The sequence below is a fragment of the Cricetulus griseus genome (assembly GCF_003668045.3).
Source record: "Cricetulus griseus strain 17A/GY chromosome 1 unlocalized genomic scaffold, alternate assembly CriGri-PICRH-1.0 chr1_0, whole genome shotgun sequence".
Classification (NCBI taxonomy): Eukaryota; Metazoa; Chordata; class Mammalia; order Rodentia; family Cricetidae; genus Cricetulus; species Cricetulus griseus.
The window spans coordinates 59,221,579-59,239,999 of NW_023276806.1; the positions used below are offsets into that span (position 1 = coordinate 59,221,579).

General features: G+C 46.6%; 1 protein-coding gene across 3 annotated transcripts in view; it reads left to right on the forward strand.

Moving 5' to 3' along the window:
* The first annotated feature begins 11,284 nt into the window (after positions 1–11,284).
* The window catches only part of Bcl9 (BCL9 transcription coactivator), an 89,165-nt gene continuing 82,028 nt past the window's right edge, over positions 11,285–18,421 (forward strand). The window contains exons 1-2 of one of the 3 annotated variants that reach the window (XM_027393737.2): positions 11,285–11,482; positions 14,077–14,116. The gene's annotated coding sequence lies outside the window, so the exon portion shown is untranslated. Of the gene's footprint in view, positions 11,483–13,806; positions 14,117–18,421 lie in introns of those variants that run through there. The other 2 variants (XM_027393740.2, XM_035450708.1) reach the window with 2 other exon arrangements.

Genomic DNA, 18,421 nt, shown 5'->3' on the forward strand with positions numbered 1-18,421 from the left:
GCCTCTTTGGTGTTCACATTCTGAGAGTGACCTGTCTGAAGAGCATCTCACTATGTATCCCCACCTGGCCTGAAACTCACCATGTAGACCAGGCTGCATTGGACTCACAGAGATCCTCCTGCCTCGGCCCCTGAGTGTTGGGAATAAAGGCATGCGCCACCATGCCCAGTTTGCATTTTCTTGACTAATGACTGAAGTGAGAGGGCTCAGCCCACTGTGTGTGATGTCATCTCTGGGCTGGTTGTGTTGGGCTGTATAAGAAATTAGGCTGAGGGCTGGAGAGATGGCTCACAGTTAAGAGCACCAGCTGCTCTTCCAGAGGTCCTTAGTTCAATTCCAAGCAACCACAAGGTGGCTCACAACCATCTATAATGAGATCTGGTGCCCTCTTCTGGTGTGTAGGCAGAACACTGTGTACATAATAAATATATCTTTTAAAAAAAAGTAGTCTGAGTAAGCCATGGGGGACAAGCCAGTGAGCAGCATTTCTCCATGGTCTCTGCTTCAGTTCCCCCTCTAAGGTCCTGACCTGACTTCCCTTGATGGTGGACCACAAACTGTAAGATAAACTTGGGTTTTTATTTTTTGAGACAAACTTCCTTCCCAGGTTGCTTTCGGTCACTGTTTCCCACAACAATAGGAAGGAAGCTAGGACAGCATGCCGCTTGGAGAAAGGCAGAGGGTGAAAGAAACTGAGGAAGCAAGTAGAGGTGGGGATAGGAGTTAATATCCCACCAAACACCCGCCTGCCATCAGTAAAGACCGTATTTCGGGAGAACCGCTTAACAATATTTAATAAGGCCCGGTGACATGCCAAGAGAGCAGTGGAGCAGGGCCACCAATCCAGATAGATACTTCTGTAGTGGTAGCGTAGTGTACACGGTGGCAAAACCCACAATGCACTTCTCCTTTGGTCACCACAGGACTCTGCGGCATGGTTCTATTGGGACCATTTTATAGGCCCAGAGAAGTTAGCAAACACTAACATCAGAGGTCAAACTGAAAACCTGGGTCGGCTCACCCAAAAGCTTCTAAGAGAGAAAAGAATGGCTTCTGCAAGTGTATTCGTACCCTCCCCCATCCCACAGAGGGAGATGCGGACCAGGGAATACCGTGCTAGCACCATCAGAAGTGCAAGGAAGAGGAGAGCCCACGGGGAAACAGGGCCGCACCACCTGAAAGGACTCCTCTGGGCTTCCCACCGAGAGCTGTTTCCAGGCACACCACACTGAGCCTTCCTTCCACCGGGTCCCTGTGTAACTTCACTGTCGGGCGCCACGTAAAGCCTGCTCCAAAAAACCACCCTGTGATTCATGCTGAATGAATTCCTGGCATACACTGTCAGAAGGTAAAAGGCAGGTGTAGCTCCCCCGATGCTTTGAGTAGGTACTTGTTCAAATCATGTAGCCTCTCTAGGAACAGTTTCTGAAAGGAGTGGTGTATAATTTCTCCTCTGTAGCAGTGGTGAGGGGGTGGATTCTGAGGAGGAAACACTGATGGAGGAGGCAGGGGAAAGATGCCGTACTGGATCAGATTTTGGGAAGATCAAAGGATAGAGGCGAGCCCCACCTCTGGAGAAGGTAGGCTGGAGGTGGAGGGGTGAAGGAGTGGAGGTGGAGGGGTGAGGGTGGAGGGGTGAAGGTGAAGGGGCGGGGGAGGGGAGGGGGAGTAGGTGGAAGGGTGAAGGTGGAGGGGTGAGGGTGGAGGGGTGAGAGGAGAGGAGAGAAAGGAATTAGAAGTGTGTGGGACAGAGAAGCAGTTTCAGATTCCCCCAGGGGATCTCTGGGAGTCCAGGCTTCCTACCACCTCCAGCACCCTCATCAGGGAGCTCCATGTCTGTGGGGCTGCTCCTCTAGCCTCACACCTTCCCCATCCCTACCCCTGCAACACCCCTCCCTTTGCCCTTCAGGTAGCAAAAGCCTCCCAGCCCCTTTGTGCTAGCTTGCTCTCCAGGTTACCCGCTTGCCTTCCTTTGTTCCACCTCATGGATCACAATCAAACGCAAGTGCCGGATGCCCCAGCAGCCTGACCTCCAGCCCACAGGTATCCTTACTGCCTACAAAGGCAGGTCTCAAACTCTACCATGCACCAGAATCACTGGCAGGGAACAATGCTTGTTTGTTTAGAGACAGGGTCTCCTGTAGCCCAGGCTAGCCTCAAACTCACCTTGTAACCAAGGATGACCTTGGTTCTCCAGTCTCCACTTCCCTGGTGGTGGAGTCACAGGCCTGCACCTCCTGATCCAGCTTATGCACTCTGCAGGGGGTCAAGCCCAAGGCTTCCTGCTTGAGAGCTGGCAAGTCCTCCGAGAATTTACAGGGCAGGTAGGTACCCAAAGGATTCTCATGATCTGGGGACACTAGCATTTACTGTCCATTCAGCCTTAATCATGCTCTAGCCTATAATGAGACTGGAACTGAGTGTTTATGTGAAACTGTGAGCAGTTTGAAGATAGGTATATGATGGGTCCTAGACTGTGCCCTTCACGGCACCTCGCTTATTCAAAACAGGTACCCAAATCCCACTGGAAGTATCAAGTATCGTGAAGAGTTCATATTGATTTTTAGGTACCGTTTATGGAACAAGGCGTTCTGTCTTCAGGAACATTCTACTTTGTTTTTGTTTGCTATTTTTTTTTTTTCTTCCAGACCTCAACCAACTTCTGGGCTATCCAGTCTTTCCTTTGCAATAAACATGTGCTTTCTTAAATCCTAAGACTTCTCCTATCTGTGTATCAACGGTTATAAGTAATTCTTATAAGAAGCTTGGCAGAGGAGAGAAGCAGGATAATCAGTCCCTGCAGAAGGATGGGAGGCCCAGAAGGCCTAGTATTGTACTGAATTAAGAAGAGAAAGATTTGAGCTCATTTAAATATCCATGGAGGGAAGCCAGGAAGGAGGCTAATGTGGGAAAGAGAGACAGAGGCCCCTGGGGCGAGGGAAACTGGGATCCAGAGTGGGGGGGGGGGGCTGGCAGGGCAGGGGCACATGTCCTGCTGTAGGTGTAAAAAGCAAAAGATGGGCTTAGATACAGGAATAATGAGGCTGTAGACTTTAGGTGACTCCCAGCACTAAGTCCATGGAATTAAATTGCCTTGGTGTCACCAGCTTAATATGTCACCTCTCCTTGGCAGAGCTCTAAGCCCCAAGAAATGAATCTTCCATGAGAATCTCTCAGGCTGGAAGATGCCTGCCAGTGGAGCAGCAAGGACTTCCCAGTGGCACAAAGTGGAGGTGGGAAAGGAAGGATAAATACACCCAGCTGTGACAGTGGAAGGACTAGAGCAGGGTCATGGAGCTAATAAGTGGTAGGGCCAGATTTAGAGTCTTGCTCAGCTTAACCCTCAAACTCATCTGTCTGACCCATCCATTCACACTCCCTGACCCCCTGAATGTGTGAGGAGCAGGTGGAACGCAGGATTGAGAATAGCTTTTTCCTAACCCTCAGAATGAGAACTTGGGGTGCCATGGCCCACCCCTTACCCATGCACAGTCCAGCACATCTCGGGGCACCTGGAAGTGACAGAAATAATAAGAGCACTAACAATTTGCCAGATGCCGTCTTACCTGAACCGGCATGCACAGTGCCCCGAACAGTGCTAAAACCCTGGACGACAGACGTGCAGCCTTCTCTTCCTCCACTTCTCCTCCTCCTCACTGCCATTGTCTTCACTGGGGGCCAGGGACCACTCTATGTAATAAATACTTAATTTTTATATGGTTTCCCTGACCATAAAAGTATTTGAAAAGAAAACACTCTAACCAGAAATGCATTCCTAACCTAAGACAGCTGAATGTGAGGCGGTGGAAGGAGGAAACACACCACAGCCAGAGCATTCTGGCTCTCCTGCCCGAAATTATGTGATCTTGGACACACAAGGCTTCCATTCCTCTGTTTTCCTATTGCTAAATGAAGACAATAATGGCTTTTTGCTTTTGAAGGACTTATTTTTTAAAGTTATGTTCATGAGTGTGTGTCTGTGCTGAGGGTCTATGTACCCTTGAGTGCAGGTTCCAGAGGAGATGATGAGAGGAGGGAGTCGGATCCCCTGGAGCTGGAGTTACAGATAGTCATGAGCCACCCAACTTAGCAGATGAACTTGGGTTCTCTGCAAGAGGCTATTTCTCCACCCACAGGAGTAACAGTTCTTGGAAATTTTAAATAAGATGAGATACATAAATTACTGAAATGGCACTTGGCACGTGGTCAGTAGTCAGCATAAAATGGTCACTATTGATACCATTGCTGATATTTCACACTGTATATAGCCTAAATCTTAGGAGCAAGAAACCAATGGTAAGAGCTCATATCACACTTCTTTTTCCAAGACTATGTGCTAGCTAGTTTTCTGTGAACTTGACACAAGCTATAGTTATCGAGGAAGCCTCAATTGAGAAAATGCCTTCTTGAGTCTGGACTGTACGGCATTTTCTTAATTAGTGACTAATGGGGAAGATCCCAGCCCTCCAACGGCACGATGTGATCCACCGGCAAGGAGGGATGCCAATAAGGCATCTGATAAGATAAGTCTTATAAAATATATAAGTTTATGATAGTTAAGACTGAGCTAACAGATGAGAATCCTAGTCATTGGCCAAGCAGCATTGAACCTAATACAAGTCTCTCTGTGTATTCATTTGGGCCCTAACTCGGGCAGGCGGCTGGCGTAAAGCTCACACGTGGCGGTGGGGCTCAGGCGGCTTTTGGCAGAAAGATTTATTGTAACACAGCCCACTGAGGGTGGTACCATCCCTAGGCTTGTGGTCCTTGTGTTCAATAAGAAAGCAGGCTGATCAAGCCAGTAAATAGCACTCCATGGCCTCTCTATCAGCCACTGCCTACAGGGTCCTGCTTTGTTGGAGTTCCTATCCTGACTTCATTTGATGATGAACTATAGCCTGGAAGCATAAACTGAATAAACCCTTTCCTCCCTAAGTTGCTTCAGTCATGGTGTTTCATCATAGCAATAGTAACCCTATCTAAGACAGACTAGACCATAGGTACACACACACACATACACACACACACACACACACACACACAATTTCACATGTCCTTGTTCACTTGCCAAACATTATGGTTGACTCTCAACATGATCCCATGGGACTGAGGGTATAGCTCTGTGGGACAGTGTTTACCTGGAATGTACAAGAACCTAAACTATCCACACGTATAGAAAATGAAATTGGTAATCCTAGTAATATGAACATGCCATTTTGTCTTTGCCATATCTGAGGTGGCCACATCTTCACACCGCAAATATTTAAAGGGGACAGCTAAAGGCTGCTAAAGTGTGGAGCATGGATCAGCAGTGTTTTCTCTGTAAAGGGCCAATCAGGAATAACTGAGGCTTTTCAGATTGTTACAACTACATACCTGTGTGGTTGGCACTGAAAGACAACACTCGGATGAAAGAAAGCAGAGGAACCCAGTAAAACCTTAGAGATTGAAATTTGGATTTCATATAATTTTCACATCATGAAACATTATTTCTTTGATTTTTTTTTCCTTTTACAACCACTACTTAACAATGTAAAAAAAAAAAAAAATGCCCACAATTTTCAGTCTGTACTATGTAAAAGGCATCAGGGTGGATTTGGCCTTTGGGTCACAGGGAGCAAAGAGACCTGCCATTCTGGAACCTGGTTGAGGATTAGAGGAGCAAGGAAGGCTCTACACATTCTCAGTGGAGACTTCGGGGGCCTCACCTCCCACTGGACCTGTTGAAAACCCCTGACTCAGCTTCTGCATCAAATACTACAACCTCTGTGAAGACTTTCCCAAACTTCTCTGAAGAAGTAAAAGCTGGTTTCTCCCCATTTCTCTGCACTTCTTTTCTGTTGCTAGAAACAATCGTCTACATTCCCCCGATGCTGGAGGTGACAGAGCAGTTGGCCTGTCAACCCCTGAGCTTCACCCTCACCCTGGGTGCAAGAGCATCAGAGAGTGGGGAGGAAGCCTATCTTAAGGACCCCGTCTCTCTCTCCTCTCTTCTCCCTTCATCTCCCCTTCTTTCTCCCTCCCCATCTCCAGCTCTCCAGGACAATCCCTTAGAACAGAGACACTACCTTTCTTACGCTGGTCCTGGCAACAGTCCTGGCACAATGATTTCGAATAAGAGAGAATGGCAAGCATTTGCTGAATTAAATTCAAAACAATGCCTTTGGTTCAACTTTTAATGTATCTTTCATCTTTATGGATGATACACATTTCATTGCTGGGCAAAAGATGTAATATCAAAGATAAATTTCCTTTCCCTGGTTTTAGACCCCTTTCTATTCTTATTAAACAGTCTTTCACGGAGATAATTGCATGACTTCCATTTTGGGTGTCCTGAGGTCAAGCACCCTCAGGTCCAGAGGAACTAGGAACACAGCTAGAATATTCCGGGAGCTTTTATTTCCTCGATGATCTGTAGGGCGGAATGACATGAACCCTTGAGCCAGGCTGGTAGGAAATCTTCCTCTAAGTACCCATTGCAGAATGATTTTAAGTTGAACTCAGGACTTTGGCAGACCATTTAGCTGGAGCTAGTGATCTGGGTAGTTGTGTCCAAACAGACCTGGGAGATCACACTTCAGTCTCTTTGCCTATTCAGAGCTGCTGTGAGGAGTCTATGTTCATGGTGAAAACCAACTAAGATAGGGTTTCTCTTGTCTGGCTGTCTCCAAGAACTGCTGGAGAGTTCCCTCCACAGTTTAGTGTGCCTCCTCTCATCTTCTCCCTTGGGGAAGTCGCTTTGTTTACCACAACCAGTTGCTCCCTCTGGTAGCTCTGCCACGCCTTTGTGCTCCATTGAGCTGTGAACTACACAGAAGCAAGTCTCAGGGAAAGAACATTACAAAGCCAGCCCATGGTGAATGTGGTGTGTTCTTGCCTTGCCTCAGCTAACAGCAAAAAGCTTTCTCAGGGGTTTCCACACTTATTTTCACAGGAGAGAGAAAAGAACAGAACGGCTTCTCTGAAAAGCCCGTTATATTATTTATTGTATGTGATAATGTGTTAAGAGCTTCATATTGGGTTACTGCACCCTGTACAGTTGGGGCTGGTCTTCCTTGGCAGAGGACTGTGTGCATGAAAGCACACACCTACCTTGTGATGAAATTTGTAAAACTCCAAATTACCATTCGTTAGCCTGTTCAAATAGCATTACCATCAGGAGCCAACTGCACGTGGTTCAGGCAGATCTCTCTGTCCTTTAAGCTTTATCAGGGCTTTTGAAAGTCTTCTATAGATCTTTGGTAGGAATTACAACTTAACCAGAGCCTAGTTGCCCAGAAAGACAGCAAGATAACAACTGTCTAGAGAAAAATGATGCATTCAACTCTTGAGCTAGTGGACATTTTCCTTTTTATTTACCTGTTAAAACCATGGTTCTCCATCTCTTAACAACCTGGAGCTTGGTTACCCAGACACCTGGCTCTTGTTCCTTCTACACTGCCACTTTCAGCCACTTGTGATGCTCTTTACTGATGCATAGTTTAACTGAGGAGAGAAGGGGAAGTGATACTTTGCAAGGCCTATAACATGAGTTTGAGCCTGGCCGTGGTGATGGTGATCTTTAATCCCAGCACTCCGGAGGCAAAGGCAAGTAGATCTCTGAGTTCAAGCCAGTCTGCTCTACAGAGCGAGTTCTAGGACAGCCAAGGCTACCCAGAGAAACCCTATCTCTATAAAGCAGACAACAAAAACCAAAACACACCACGAATGAGTTTGGCACTATGCATGTCTATGTCTCAGACACTTGAAGTCTAAGGATTACCTTACTGGGCCTTTCCATAGAATATTTCTGAATACTGGCATCATTCCTCTAAGACACTCAACACAGAAAATGCTTTCCTTGAATATTTACATTTGCAGACTAGAATTCAAGGCAGGAGCTGAAGTCTCTTCAATCGCCTGTGGTCACAGAAATCAATGGCAATGTAGACAAGATAAAATAGCAGTAAAGATCAGGGGGTTGGGGTCAAACAGAGCCAAGTATGAATCCCTTGTAATTGTGAACTGTGTGACCTTGGGCTAAGAACTGATAACATCTAACATTTGCTGGCTACTTTGTGTGTGCTGGGCACTGAGCTAAATCTGTCAGATGCAGTCACTATCTCATTTCATCCTTCAAATAATCCCATAAGGGAGGTGCTATTAATATCTTCATTTCACAAAATGAAAAACGCAAAGCTCAGAAAGGTTGGGCAGTTACTCTAAAATCGCAGGCATCAAGTTTCAGAAACAAAACATTAGATTATGTCCTTGTTGGCAGTACTCGTCTTAGAAGGGATAGTTGTAGGGATTAAATGTTAAATGAGATAATACGGGCAAAGAGTGTGCCTATATACAGTTAGTGCTTATTCCTATTACTTAGTATTCTTTTTGTTTGTTTGTTTGTTTGTTTGTTTGTTTGTTTGAGACAGAGTCTCACTATATAACCCTGGCTGGCTTGGAACTCACTCTGTAGACCAGGCTGGCTTCAAACTCACCAGAATCCACCTGTCTCTGTCTCCTAGTCCTGGGATTAAAGGCGTGTATCACCATGCCAGGCCTTACATAGCATTCTTATTTTCACATTACCTGCTAGCATTTGCACAGCACTTTACCATTTATAAAGATCATTTGTGCAGTTAACCATTAGAACCTGGCTTAGAAAAGTGCAAACAGAGATTGGGGCAGGGATGGGGGGTGGGAGGGAGGGAGCTGGAAGGAAGACACCTCAGTGGATAAAGGCTCATGATCCAAAAGCCTGGAGACCTTGCTGGCTGGGCATAGTGGCTCACACCTTTGGCCCAGGCACTTAGGAGGCAGAGGCAAGCAGATCTGCATGAGTTAGAAGCCAGTTAGGACTACCCAGAAAAACTGTGTCTCTAAAAACAAAAACAAAACAAAACAAAACAAAAAAGCCTAGAGACCCAAGTTCTATCCCCCAAACCCACTTAAAGGTGGAAGGAGAGGACCAGCTCCACAAAGTCATCCTCTAGCTTCCATACATGTGCTATGCATGCATGGCCCCACGAGTACATCATGTGCATCCAATAATAATAAATAAAAAATTTTAAAATATAGCTGGGTCATTTAGTTTGTAAATACTCTTTTGGTTCCAGAGTACAGCAACATGTCTGACTTTCAGTCAGTGTGGGGGGGCTATTTCTGTATAATGCATTCCACTTATTATTAGGAAATATGGCTATTTGCTTATATGTGGATCCTAGTCCTGTCTGCCTCTAAATTGCTTCCTTAGCTTGGTAAATCTGGAAACTGTTTTGTTGTTGTTTTCTGCTTGATTCTCTCCATTTTGTCAGAGGGTTCTCCTTCCAGCCAGTGATGTCCGGGAGAGGGAAGCTCATGTGTCTGACACCCACGTTCCTTTCCACAGTTAAATAGATGCAGGTAGGTAGATATCAAATTACGAATGGGCTTTTTATTTTTAAAGGTTAATTTATTATAAGTTGGGTCTTTGGAACTCTGAGGATTTCCCCATGTTTTGAGTGTGACTCTAGCCCCACAGTGATCCCAGAGGAACCCATCCTCTGTACCAGACACAAAAACAGGAAACCAAATATGGAAGAAGATAAAGCCGGGGCTCCCCCTCTCCTGTCAATCAAGGCTGTTAGGGCTGAGCAAAGCTCACTGAGCCTGCACTAGGCACTGGGTTCAGTTGCCAGCACTTGGGAGGTGGAGTTGGGATGACCGTGAGTTCATGGTCTGGGTGCCGTCTCTCCAGAGCACGTTCCAAGAGATTCCCTCCACCTGCCCCTGCCTCTTCAGTCTAGGTTTGTTGCAAATAAAAGCTTGTCTTTACTTTCCATAGCTTCTCCAAAATTTGTTCCATTTCATAGTGTTCTTTATCTCTCTATTATTTTGAGCAACCCCCACCTCAGACCTGGTTTACACCAGAGGCTTCTAAGATCCCAAACTTTCGCCTGCTTTCCTGTTTTGTTCCTCTAATCTGAATGGCTATTTGTAGACAAGTAACGAAATAATTCACACTAAAGTATGAATGGCTGATTTGATTTATTTTCTTCACAGGTATTTGCATTTTAAAAAGACTGTTTTCAATGCAAATTAATTTGTAATTGTTGAGAATTCACTCTGGTGAAACTTAACAAAGTAGCCAATGGCCATTAGGCAGAATGCTTTTTTGGAAGAAGCCAACTGGAAGCTGGGCAGAACAGCTGGCCAGCCACGGGGGCACCAGCATCCTGTCCTCCTGCCCAAGAGTCTATGGCCTTTGCTTTTGCAGGATGCTTAGCATCCAGAGACCTCGTGAAATACACTTAGGAACATTCATGTGGTGACCTGTTCCTGCACCCACTTGGGTTCCCTTTCTCTCTTTGGAGTTGGCAGTTGGAGCTGGAGGCACTGATGTCCACCAACCAGTTCAGACCAGGAGGCTCAGCACAGTCTGCTCTCTGCCAGGAGGGACTGAGGAAGAAATGGACAATTACGGTTTTCCAGGGGTCCTAAAAATACTGCAAGGTATAAAAGGACCCAAGTATTAGGGTCATGGTGGTTCTCCTCTCTGCTTAGTGTTTTGATTTTCACTCCCATAACGGCAGCCTAGTGGGGAAGATAGTGGTACTCAGAAGATTGCCTGAGCAGCGTCTCAGCCACAACTTCCTCTCTCAATGACCTTAACAAGTTACAGAGATGCAATGCCTCAACATCTTCATCTAGAAAACAAGCAATGAGAGTTCATACCTCATGGAGTTGTTTCATGTGTATGCATGAGTTTCTGTGGGTACGTGTACCTATGTTTGTAGATGTATGGATGGGATTGTGTGTGTGTGTGTGTGTGTGTGTGTGTGTGTGTGTGTGTGTGTGTGCATGCTTCTGTGTATTATGTGTGCATGTATTATGTGTATATATGTTTGCACATGTATATATATATGTGTGTGTGTGTGTGTGTGTGTGTGTGTGTGTGAATATCCCTATATTTGTGTATGTGTGTTCATGTGTATGCATTGTGTGTGAACGTGTTTGTATTGTGTTGTATGTGTGCATGAGTTTATACTGTGTGTGCATACATATGTGATTGTGCTAGCTATTGTCATCCACACTTTTGCAGGTGTTTTTACATGTTGAAAATACTTTAAAAATGGGAAGTTTTCCTGGTCTTAGGTGCCTATTTCTATTGCAGGACAGACTGTAAATGGTCACTAAAGGTTAAGGTGACCCTTTATGCAATTATTGTCTTGAAGGCCTCATTGTGTACTGTGAGTCATCACCACTCAGACAGGCAGGGTGACTCAGTAGCCTGGTAAGGAGGTCAGAAGTTCCCCTGGATTCAAGTTAGAGGACCCAAGCCCATGGTCTAGGAAGAAATAGCACACTTGGGTGGACAGCCGGTGGGGCTTGGAGTGCCTGGATATGAAGTGCCTCGGAGAATGGGGACTCCTCCAGTGAGGAGGTGGGGCTTCAGAGTCAGGTACAGATCGGTTTGAGTTCCATTCCTGCCCTACTCTGTGGCCTCAGACACTCTTCACCTTCTGTAAGTCTCACTTTAAAATGTATTTGTTTTTATTATTTGAAAATAGTGTAAGCCGCCTTTAATCCAACCACTCCGGAGGAGAGGCAGACGGATCTCTGTGAGTTCGAGGCCAGCCTGGTCTCCAGAGCGAGTGCCAGGATAGGCTCCAAAGCTACACAGAGAAACCCTGTCTCAAAAAAACCAAAAAAACAAAAAAAAAAAAAAAGAAAGAAAGAAAGAAAGAAAAGAATATAGTGTATATATGTGGGTATGTATACATGTACCTAAGGGATCCACAAGAGGGCATCAGATTCCCCTGGATCTGGAGTTACAGACAGTTGTGAGCTGCTGCATGGGTGCTAGAAATAGAATGTTGGTCCTCTGAAAGAACAGCCATCTCTCTAGCTTCGTCTGTGTGCTCTCTCTCTCTCTCTCTCTCTCTCTCTCTCTCTCTCTCTCTCTGTGTGTGTGTGTGTGTGTGTGTGTGTGTGTGTGTGTGTGTGTGTAAATATGCATATATGTTGCCTGGCATGGCAGTACCAGCACATAGGAATCAGAAACAGGCAGATCTCTGTGAGTTTGAGTCTGGCCTGGTCTACAAGTTCCAGAATCTACATAGTGAGATTCTGTCTCAAACAAAACAAAGAAATATATCTGTAAGTGGAAATGATCTTAGTAAAAATTACTTCATGATATAAATGCTTGGGAAAACGTTGAGAATCAGGGTAATTATTGTTACTATCACCATTGTGGTTGTAAGTTGGAATTCAAATACACAGTTCCCAGGACTAGTAGTAATAAGGACCAGGCTAAGTGGGGAAAGTAACAGGACATGAATGTCTTTGTCATTGTTTCAGGCAGTGACAAAACCATTTAGCTAGGTTTAAATGTGTAAAAACTCATTATTTATTTCTTACTGTTTGCCTGTCAAGGAAGCGGCAATTTGTGTTCACACAACTTCCATTTTGGAGAAGATTCGGGAGGGAGAACAAGTGACCTTCAGTAAAAACAGAGCTCAGGCTTAGCATTTGTGGGGGAGGAGTTTCCATTCAGGTCCTGGCTCACCAGGACAGCCAGCCATGTAGGCCTCTCGCTGTAAGACACCAAAGCTTGCTGGAGATGTGAGTGTCATGTAACAAGCATGTCCCTTCCCACTCTCCACCAGCCCTCCTGAGTTCATGCTGTCTGCAAATCTTCACGTTCTTTGTTGTCTCCTTTGCTCACAGTTTGTGCCTTCCTCTGCCACCGCATTTGCCCTCAGTGTTTCAGCCTATGGACTTCTTTTTTTTTTTTTTTTTTTTTTAAGCCATGCCTCTCCCCCTCCCCCTCCCTCCACACCGATCACATTCCTGCTTGCTTGCTTGCTTCCAGCCTAGTTCATTATCCTAACTCACTCCCCTTCATTCCTAGAAAACAGCTCACCCAGCCCCCCTCCCCCTCCCGCCCATGCCCACCTTCCACAAATTCCAGCAGCCTGGCACTCAGTAACTCCAGCATCACACTTCACCGCTCTCAGAGTTTACACTACTTACATGCTCCTTGCTGCTGCTCTCGAGGGTTAGGGTTGGGGGCAGGGGCTTCGCTTAAAAAAAAAAAATCTGGGCACAAGTTGAACCTACAGTTAAGTTTCCTCGCACAGTTCCACATTTCATGGTTTATTTTAACCAGTGGCTTAGGTCTATGCTCTGTTACAAGGTGAGAGACGACTAGATCCTTCAGGGAATAACACGAACGAAGTAGAAAGAAAAACAAAACAAAACAAAATCACCTAATGGGGGTCCACCCACGGGATCTCCCCACTCCCCCAACTCCGAACCCACAGGCCTTGGCTTGCTGGGTCGTTTATTCCACTCTTCGTGAGCTCAGATTGCCTCTGAGTCTGTATGTGTGCACACGTGTGTGGCCACTGCTGGCTTCCCAAAGGGCTCACCTCTCTACTGCCATTTTGCTAGGGCACAAGAGGTAGCCCCGTGGGATGTTACTCTCCCTCTTTTTCTCCCTGCCCCCAACTCAGCCTGGGCTTTTTCCTGTCTCTTAACTCCACCAGTGCAGCAGCAACTAGCCGAGCTGCTGGCTAGTGAGTGAGCGAGTGTGTGTGTGTGTGTGTGTGTGTGTGTGTGTGTGTGTGTGTGTGTGTGTGTGTGTGTGTGTAAGTGTGTGTGTGTGTGTGTGTGTGTGTGTGTGTGTGTGTGTGTGTGTGTGTGTGTCTGCGTGCGCAGCTAGGCCAAGCCTGCGAGCCTGCCTGGCACTGGAGAGTTTTAGTTTGCATTCAGAAGAAAGGAGGAGGGGAGACAAGAGGGAAGGAGGAAAAGGTGGAGGGGGGAGGAGTGGGGGGGTGCGGAGAAGGGAGGGAGAATGTCTTGTTTGTGGCTTGTCAGCAATTGCTTGAGACAAGCTTCCATGTGTGAAAGCTACTTGGCATGAATGCCTGGGCCGTACCAAGTGTCACCGCAGCAAGAGGGGGAGACAGAAGAAAAACAGATCAGACCAGAGCAGACAATAGGCCCCTAAAGTGTTCCCCCTAAGTTGCTTTGATGTTGTCCTGGTGTCTTGATACCAGGAGGCCAGGGATTGCTGGAAAAGGGTCTTTTTTGTCTTCATTCACTTCCCTCCAGTTTCTGCAATGATTCTCCAGAATCTCTGCTCATGAAAAAGGTAAGCACTCTTAACAATTCCTTCTTCTGTGGCAAGCTTGCTCGCCGGTGCCTGGAAGTGGGGTCTCATTCCTGCGCTGCTCAGGAGGAGCGCTTGGGTCCCGCGATTGGAGCTGCTGCTGTGCCCCTGAAGTCTTTGCTAGCCGCTTAAGGCTGGGGATGGCCCCTCTTTCCAGGGAACCCCAGTAACACGATCTGTGCCTCTGGGTTGGGGGGGGGGGGAAGGGGTGGAAGGAGAGGGGTGGGAGGAGGATGGGAGGGTGGAGGGTGGGAGGGAAAAAAGAGAGAGGGAGAGAAGCCTGGAAGAGAGGAAGAGAAGGGCAGAGCCCTGTTTCAGAGAAGCCCCAGCCCTGAGCCCAAGGAGGCCTTGCAAGCTCTGCGCTGTGCATTCGCAGGCTGAGCGAGGCTGGCTGGAGCTCTGCTAAGTGACTGCAGAGATTGCATGGCGCTTTGTGTGTGCGAGTATGCCTGTGGGTCTGGGTGTGTGTGTGGACCTCCCACACACTGCCCTGGCGTGTCTCGTAGTGAAGGGGAGGTACCCCAGTCCTTATCACCCTGCCCAGACTCGGAGGAAGAGAGTGGCATGGCCGGCCAGAAGGGTGAGCGAGAGGACTGCCCCGAGACATCCACAAACTTTTCCAGTTTGGGGGAATTCTCTGCTCCGAGATGCTGTAAAGAAGTAGTTGGGTGCCTCGGGCCTCAGTTTACCCCATCTGTGAAAGCGGGAGAGCTGGCTGGGGTTGCTGCACGCCTCCCTGAGTGAAGCCAAACAGAGCAGCCCACTCCATGTAACTGTGTGGCGAAATCTTCAGGCTGGCGTTGCTGTGGAATCACAAACTGGAAGTGTGACCATTATTCCTGATTATCAGCGTCATGATGATAAAACCGTCATTAAAGACACCCCGAGACAAACAGACCCCGCGAGCACAGATCAAGTGTCTGGCCATTTCTAATGAACAAAACCCCCTTTTCCACCTGTTGGCTTCTGTCCTTTCTCTGTGTCTTTTGCTTAGATTTATTGGCCGATTTGTACAGAGAATAGGGTGGGAGGGGTTGGGTTTCCCCTCTCCTCCTCCTTCGTGCATATATGCAGACATATATACATGTATGTATATATGTATTTCTAAAGTCAACACGAGATTCTCAGAGGGGAAACGTGCCTCCTGTTAAAGCCCTTTATTCAAGACCTTGTGCTTTCTGGCGCTGGCAGGGTGTGCGTGCTCATTTGTAAACTACCTTGGAGGTTAAAGATTTTTATTGTGGCTTTTAGAGATTAAATGAAATTTATTTACAGTTGCCATTTATCAGAGAGTAAAGATCAGGGTGAAGGTGTAAGAATGTGATGCTGTTTATTATCTGGCGGTTTGGTGGCTAAAACCTTTTGCTTTTTAAAGTGGCGTCTGGAGAACTGGGAGGAGAGGACTGGAATCGGTCGGTACCTGCTATCCAACCTTCACATGTTTGCTTGGAAGGGAAAAAAATGTCTGCTTCTGTTTTTCAATTGTGGATTTCTTCTGCCTTTACCCAGTGATGGCATCGAGGCTCTCTGCTGTAGCCCTTTTGAAATTCTCTGAGGGGGGTTGGTTGGCTTACCCAGTTTTAGGTTTGTGTGTGTGTGTGTGTGTGTGTGTGTGTCTGTCTTACTGCTTGTCAAAAAGAAAAAAAAATATCTATAGAAGTCTGGGTAGCTGTGACTCCTTCCATTCTAACTCAAATGTTTATCAGACGGTCTGTGATAGCCTGAGATGGATGCAAAGAGCCACCCCTGGCTAAGAGTATTCATGTTCTTCCTATAGAGGCCTGGAAACCTAGTTGCTGGGTGTGGGAGAGGATGAGAGAAAGGCATTAGGGGCCTCCATCTGGCACGAAGGTCCCAGAACTTCTTTATTCTATTTTAATGTTTTGCATCTTCAGTCTTAATCGTCATTCCGCTGAGGAGGCTGCAGAGCTTGCTATGATTTGTCTCTGGCAAGCTTCAGGGTCCAGACATCTTTTAAGAATGTTAGCACTTCAGACCTGGGTGGCAGAAGAAAGGTTGCTCGTCATGTTTTAGACGAGGGTGCTTAGTGAAGCTGACCCCTCCATAGGGTCCCAAGCCCCATGAAGGCTTATGTGCCGTCCACTCCAACCTCATCCCCCCACTCAATCTTGCACACTTATGAGTAGGAGTCTTTTTCAGTGTCATTCGACGCTCTGGGCTCAAGCAGCATCCCTTGCCAGGTTCATGTCACAGATACAAGAGACATAGATTGCACCCCTGTTTTGCATCGGGTACCATGTTGAGGATGAAGGAAAAGCAAGGTTCCCATCCTCAGGCAGTGTCCAGTCTTGTCAGTTTGGTCCACAAAAACCACAGTCACACAAACCAACACGTGGGCATTATAGTGTGCCATAAAACTCTATAACCAAGCACAAACTGTCATTTTTGTCTTTGTGGTTAAGGTCCCCTGTCCCAGTGTCACAGGACCCAAGGATTCTAATGACTAAAGGAAATTCTCCCCAACCCCCACACACTGTACACCCAGTACAGCAGAGACACACATAACATCTGCAAACCCTTGCTATTAAATAACTTCACACTTGTTGTGAACCAGCCTATGTAACAGTCATTATCTGGGTAATTCGCATTGGCTGTGGCCTCTCTGCTGTTAAACTCTAATGGGTATTGGAGGACTGGAGTTAGCAAGGCTCTTGTCTCCCTTTACTTCTTCCATGGTTCCTGGGCTGCTATTAAAGATTCAGCTGCAGGAAACTCCACCATCATCACTGTCATTTTGGAGCTCCGAAGACAATATTGCAATAAAACGGCCTTCCCCATCCCTCCCGGCAGTGCCAGCTATCTAACTATAAGGCAAAATATTATCAAAAACCAGTTCAGCCAATCCCATTTTGGGTCAGATTATTAAACTTTTATTGGTTTGGTGACATCAGAAATACCCCTCCTACTTCCTCTGTATAGTCTGCCTTGGAGAGAACACACACCTGCGATGCCAGTCACTTCCAAGGAGGAACTTAGTGCTTGTACTAACGTCTCCATCGTTTCTTTCTCGAGTACTCAGGGTAGTGCTGTCTTTGGGGCTGTCAATCTTCTACTTCTTCTTCTTTTTAAAGATTAATGGTTTAAAAAGAAGACAGACGTGCCCACACACACATAAATCACAGGTTTGGTGCCTACACTCCAGGAACCCCCCACACATTCTGTGGTTCAGTCATATCACGGGCAAAATGAGAGTCATTTCAATGCACCCAGCATTGTTCCACAGTGACGTGCTCAAGCCCACGTCGGAGCTACAACCTTGTCATGTCTGCATTTGGAACCTGTGGCTTAGGCCTTCTCTCCTCAGCAGGGTGCACTTGACTCAATGTCTTTGATCATTTCCGGACATAGTACCCCCCCCCCCGTTGTGTCACTCACTGTGGCGGTACCTGTGGGGGAGGCAGCTTGAGTTGGCATTGGATAGAGTCTCCCAAAGAGAGTAGGGAGTTGAAGGTTGAGTAAAACGAGACCTAGGTGGAAGGGATACAGATCATCCTTAACTCCAGGAGAATTTAAGTGAAGGCCGTTGCAACATTTTAAAAGGCCCTGTGTCTACATACTTGTATAAGTGCCTCTAGTCCCACTACAGGCAAAACCAACACTGGGTGTCGGGCATTCCCTAAACTCATTAGTCACAAATGTTGTTTTTGCATGTAGTTTTATAGAAGGAAATTTGTGGTTTTTCTCCCCACAAGAGACATAATATAAGATGTAAAGTGGAAACTTTCTTCATTCCTCTTAAGCTTTGGCATCTTAATGCGCACTAAGAAGGTGTTTAGTCCTCTGCTTTAGCAGCTCTAGGAGTTAAGTACGGTTGTTCACCTCGGGATATAGTTAAGTAAGGTTCTGTGACTCATCCAAGGACTCCTGAGGCAATCCAGGGTGAGATGGCTAACCAATTAAATGTCTCCACTAGGTCAGTAGTTCTCAACTGTGGGTCATGACCCCTGTGGGAGTTCAAACAATGCTTTCACAGGAGTTACCTAAGACTGTTGGAAAACAGATATTTACATTCCGATTCCACATTACAATTATGAAGTAGCAGTGAAAACCATTTTCATCACACCATGAGGAACTGTGATAGAGGATCACGACCTAGGAAGGCTGAGAATCACTGTGTTTGGCTGTCTCTTCAGGAGATGAGAAGCAGAGAACTGAGGGCCACACCACTTAGATCGAAGGCCGTGGTGACATGACAGAATAGGCTTAATTTGGGCATCCCACCCCTTGCCTTCCAGAGAAAGGGATTCCCAGTTCTGATTTAATAGT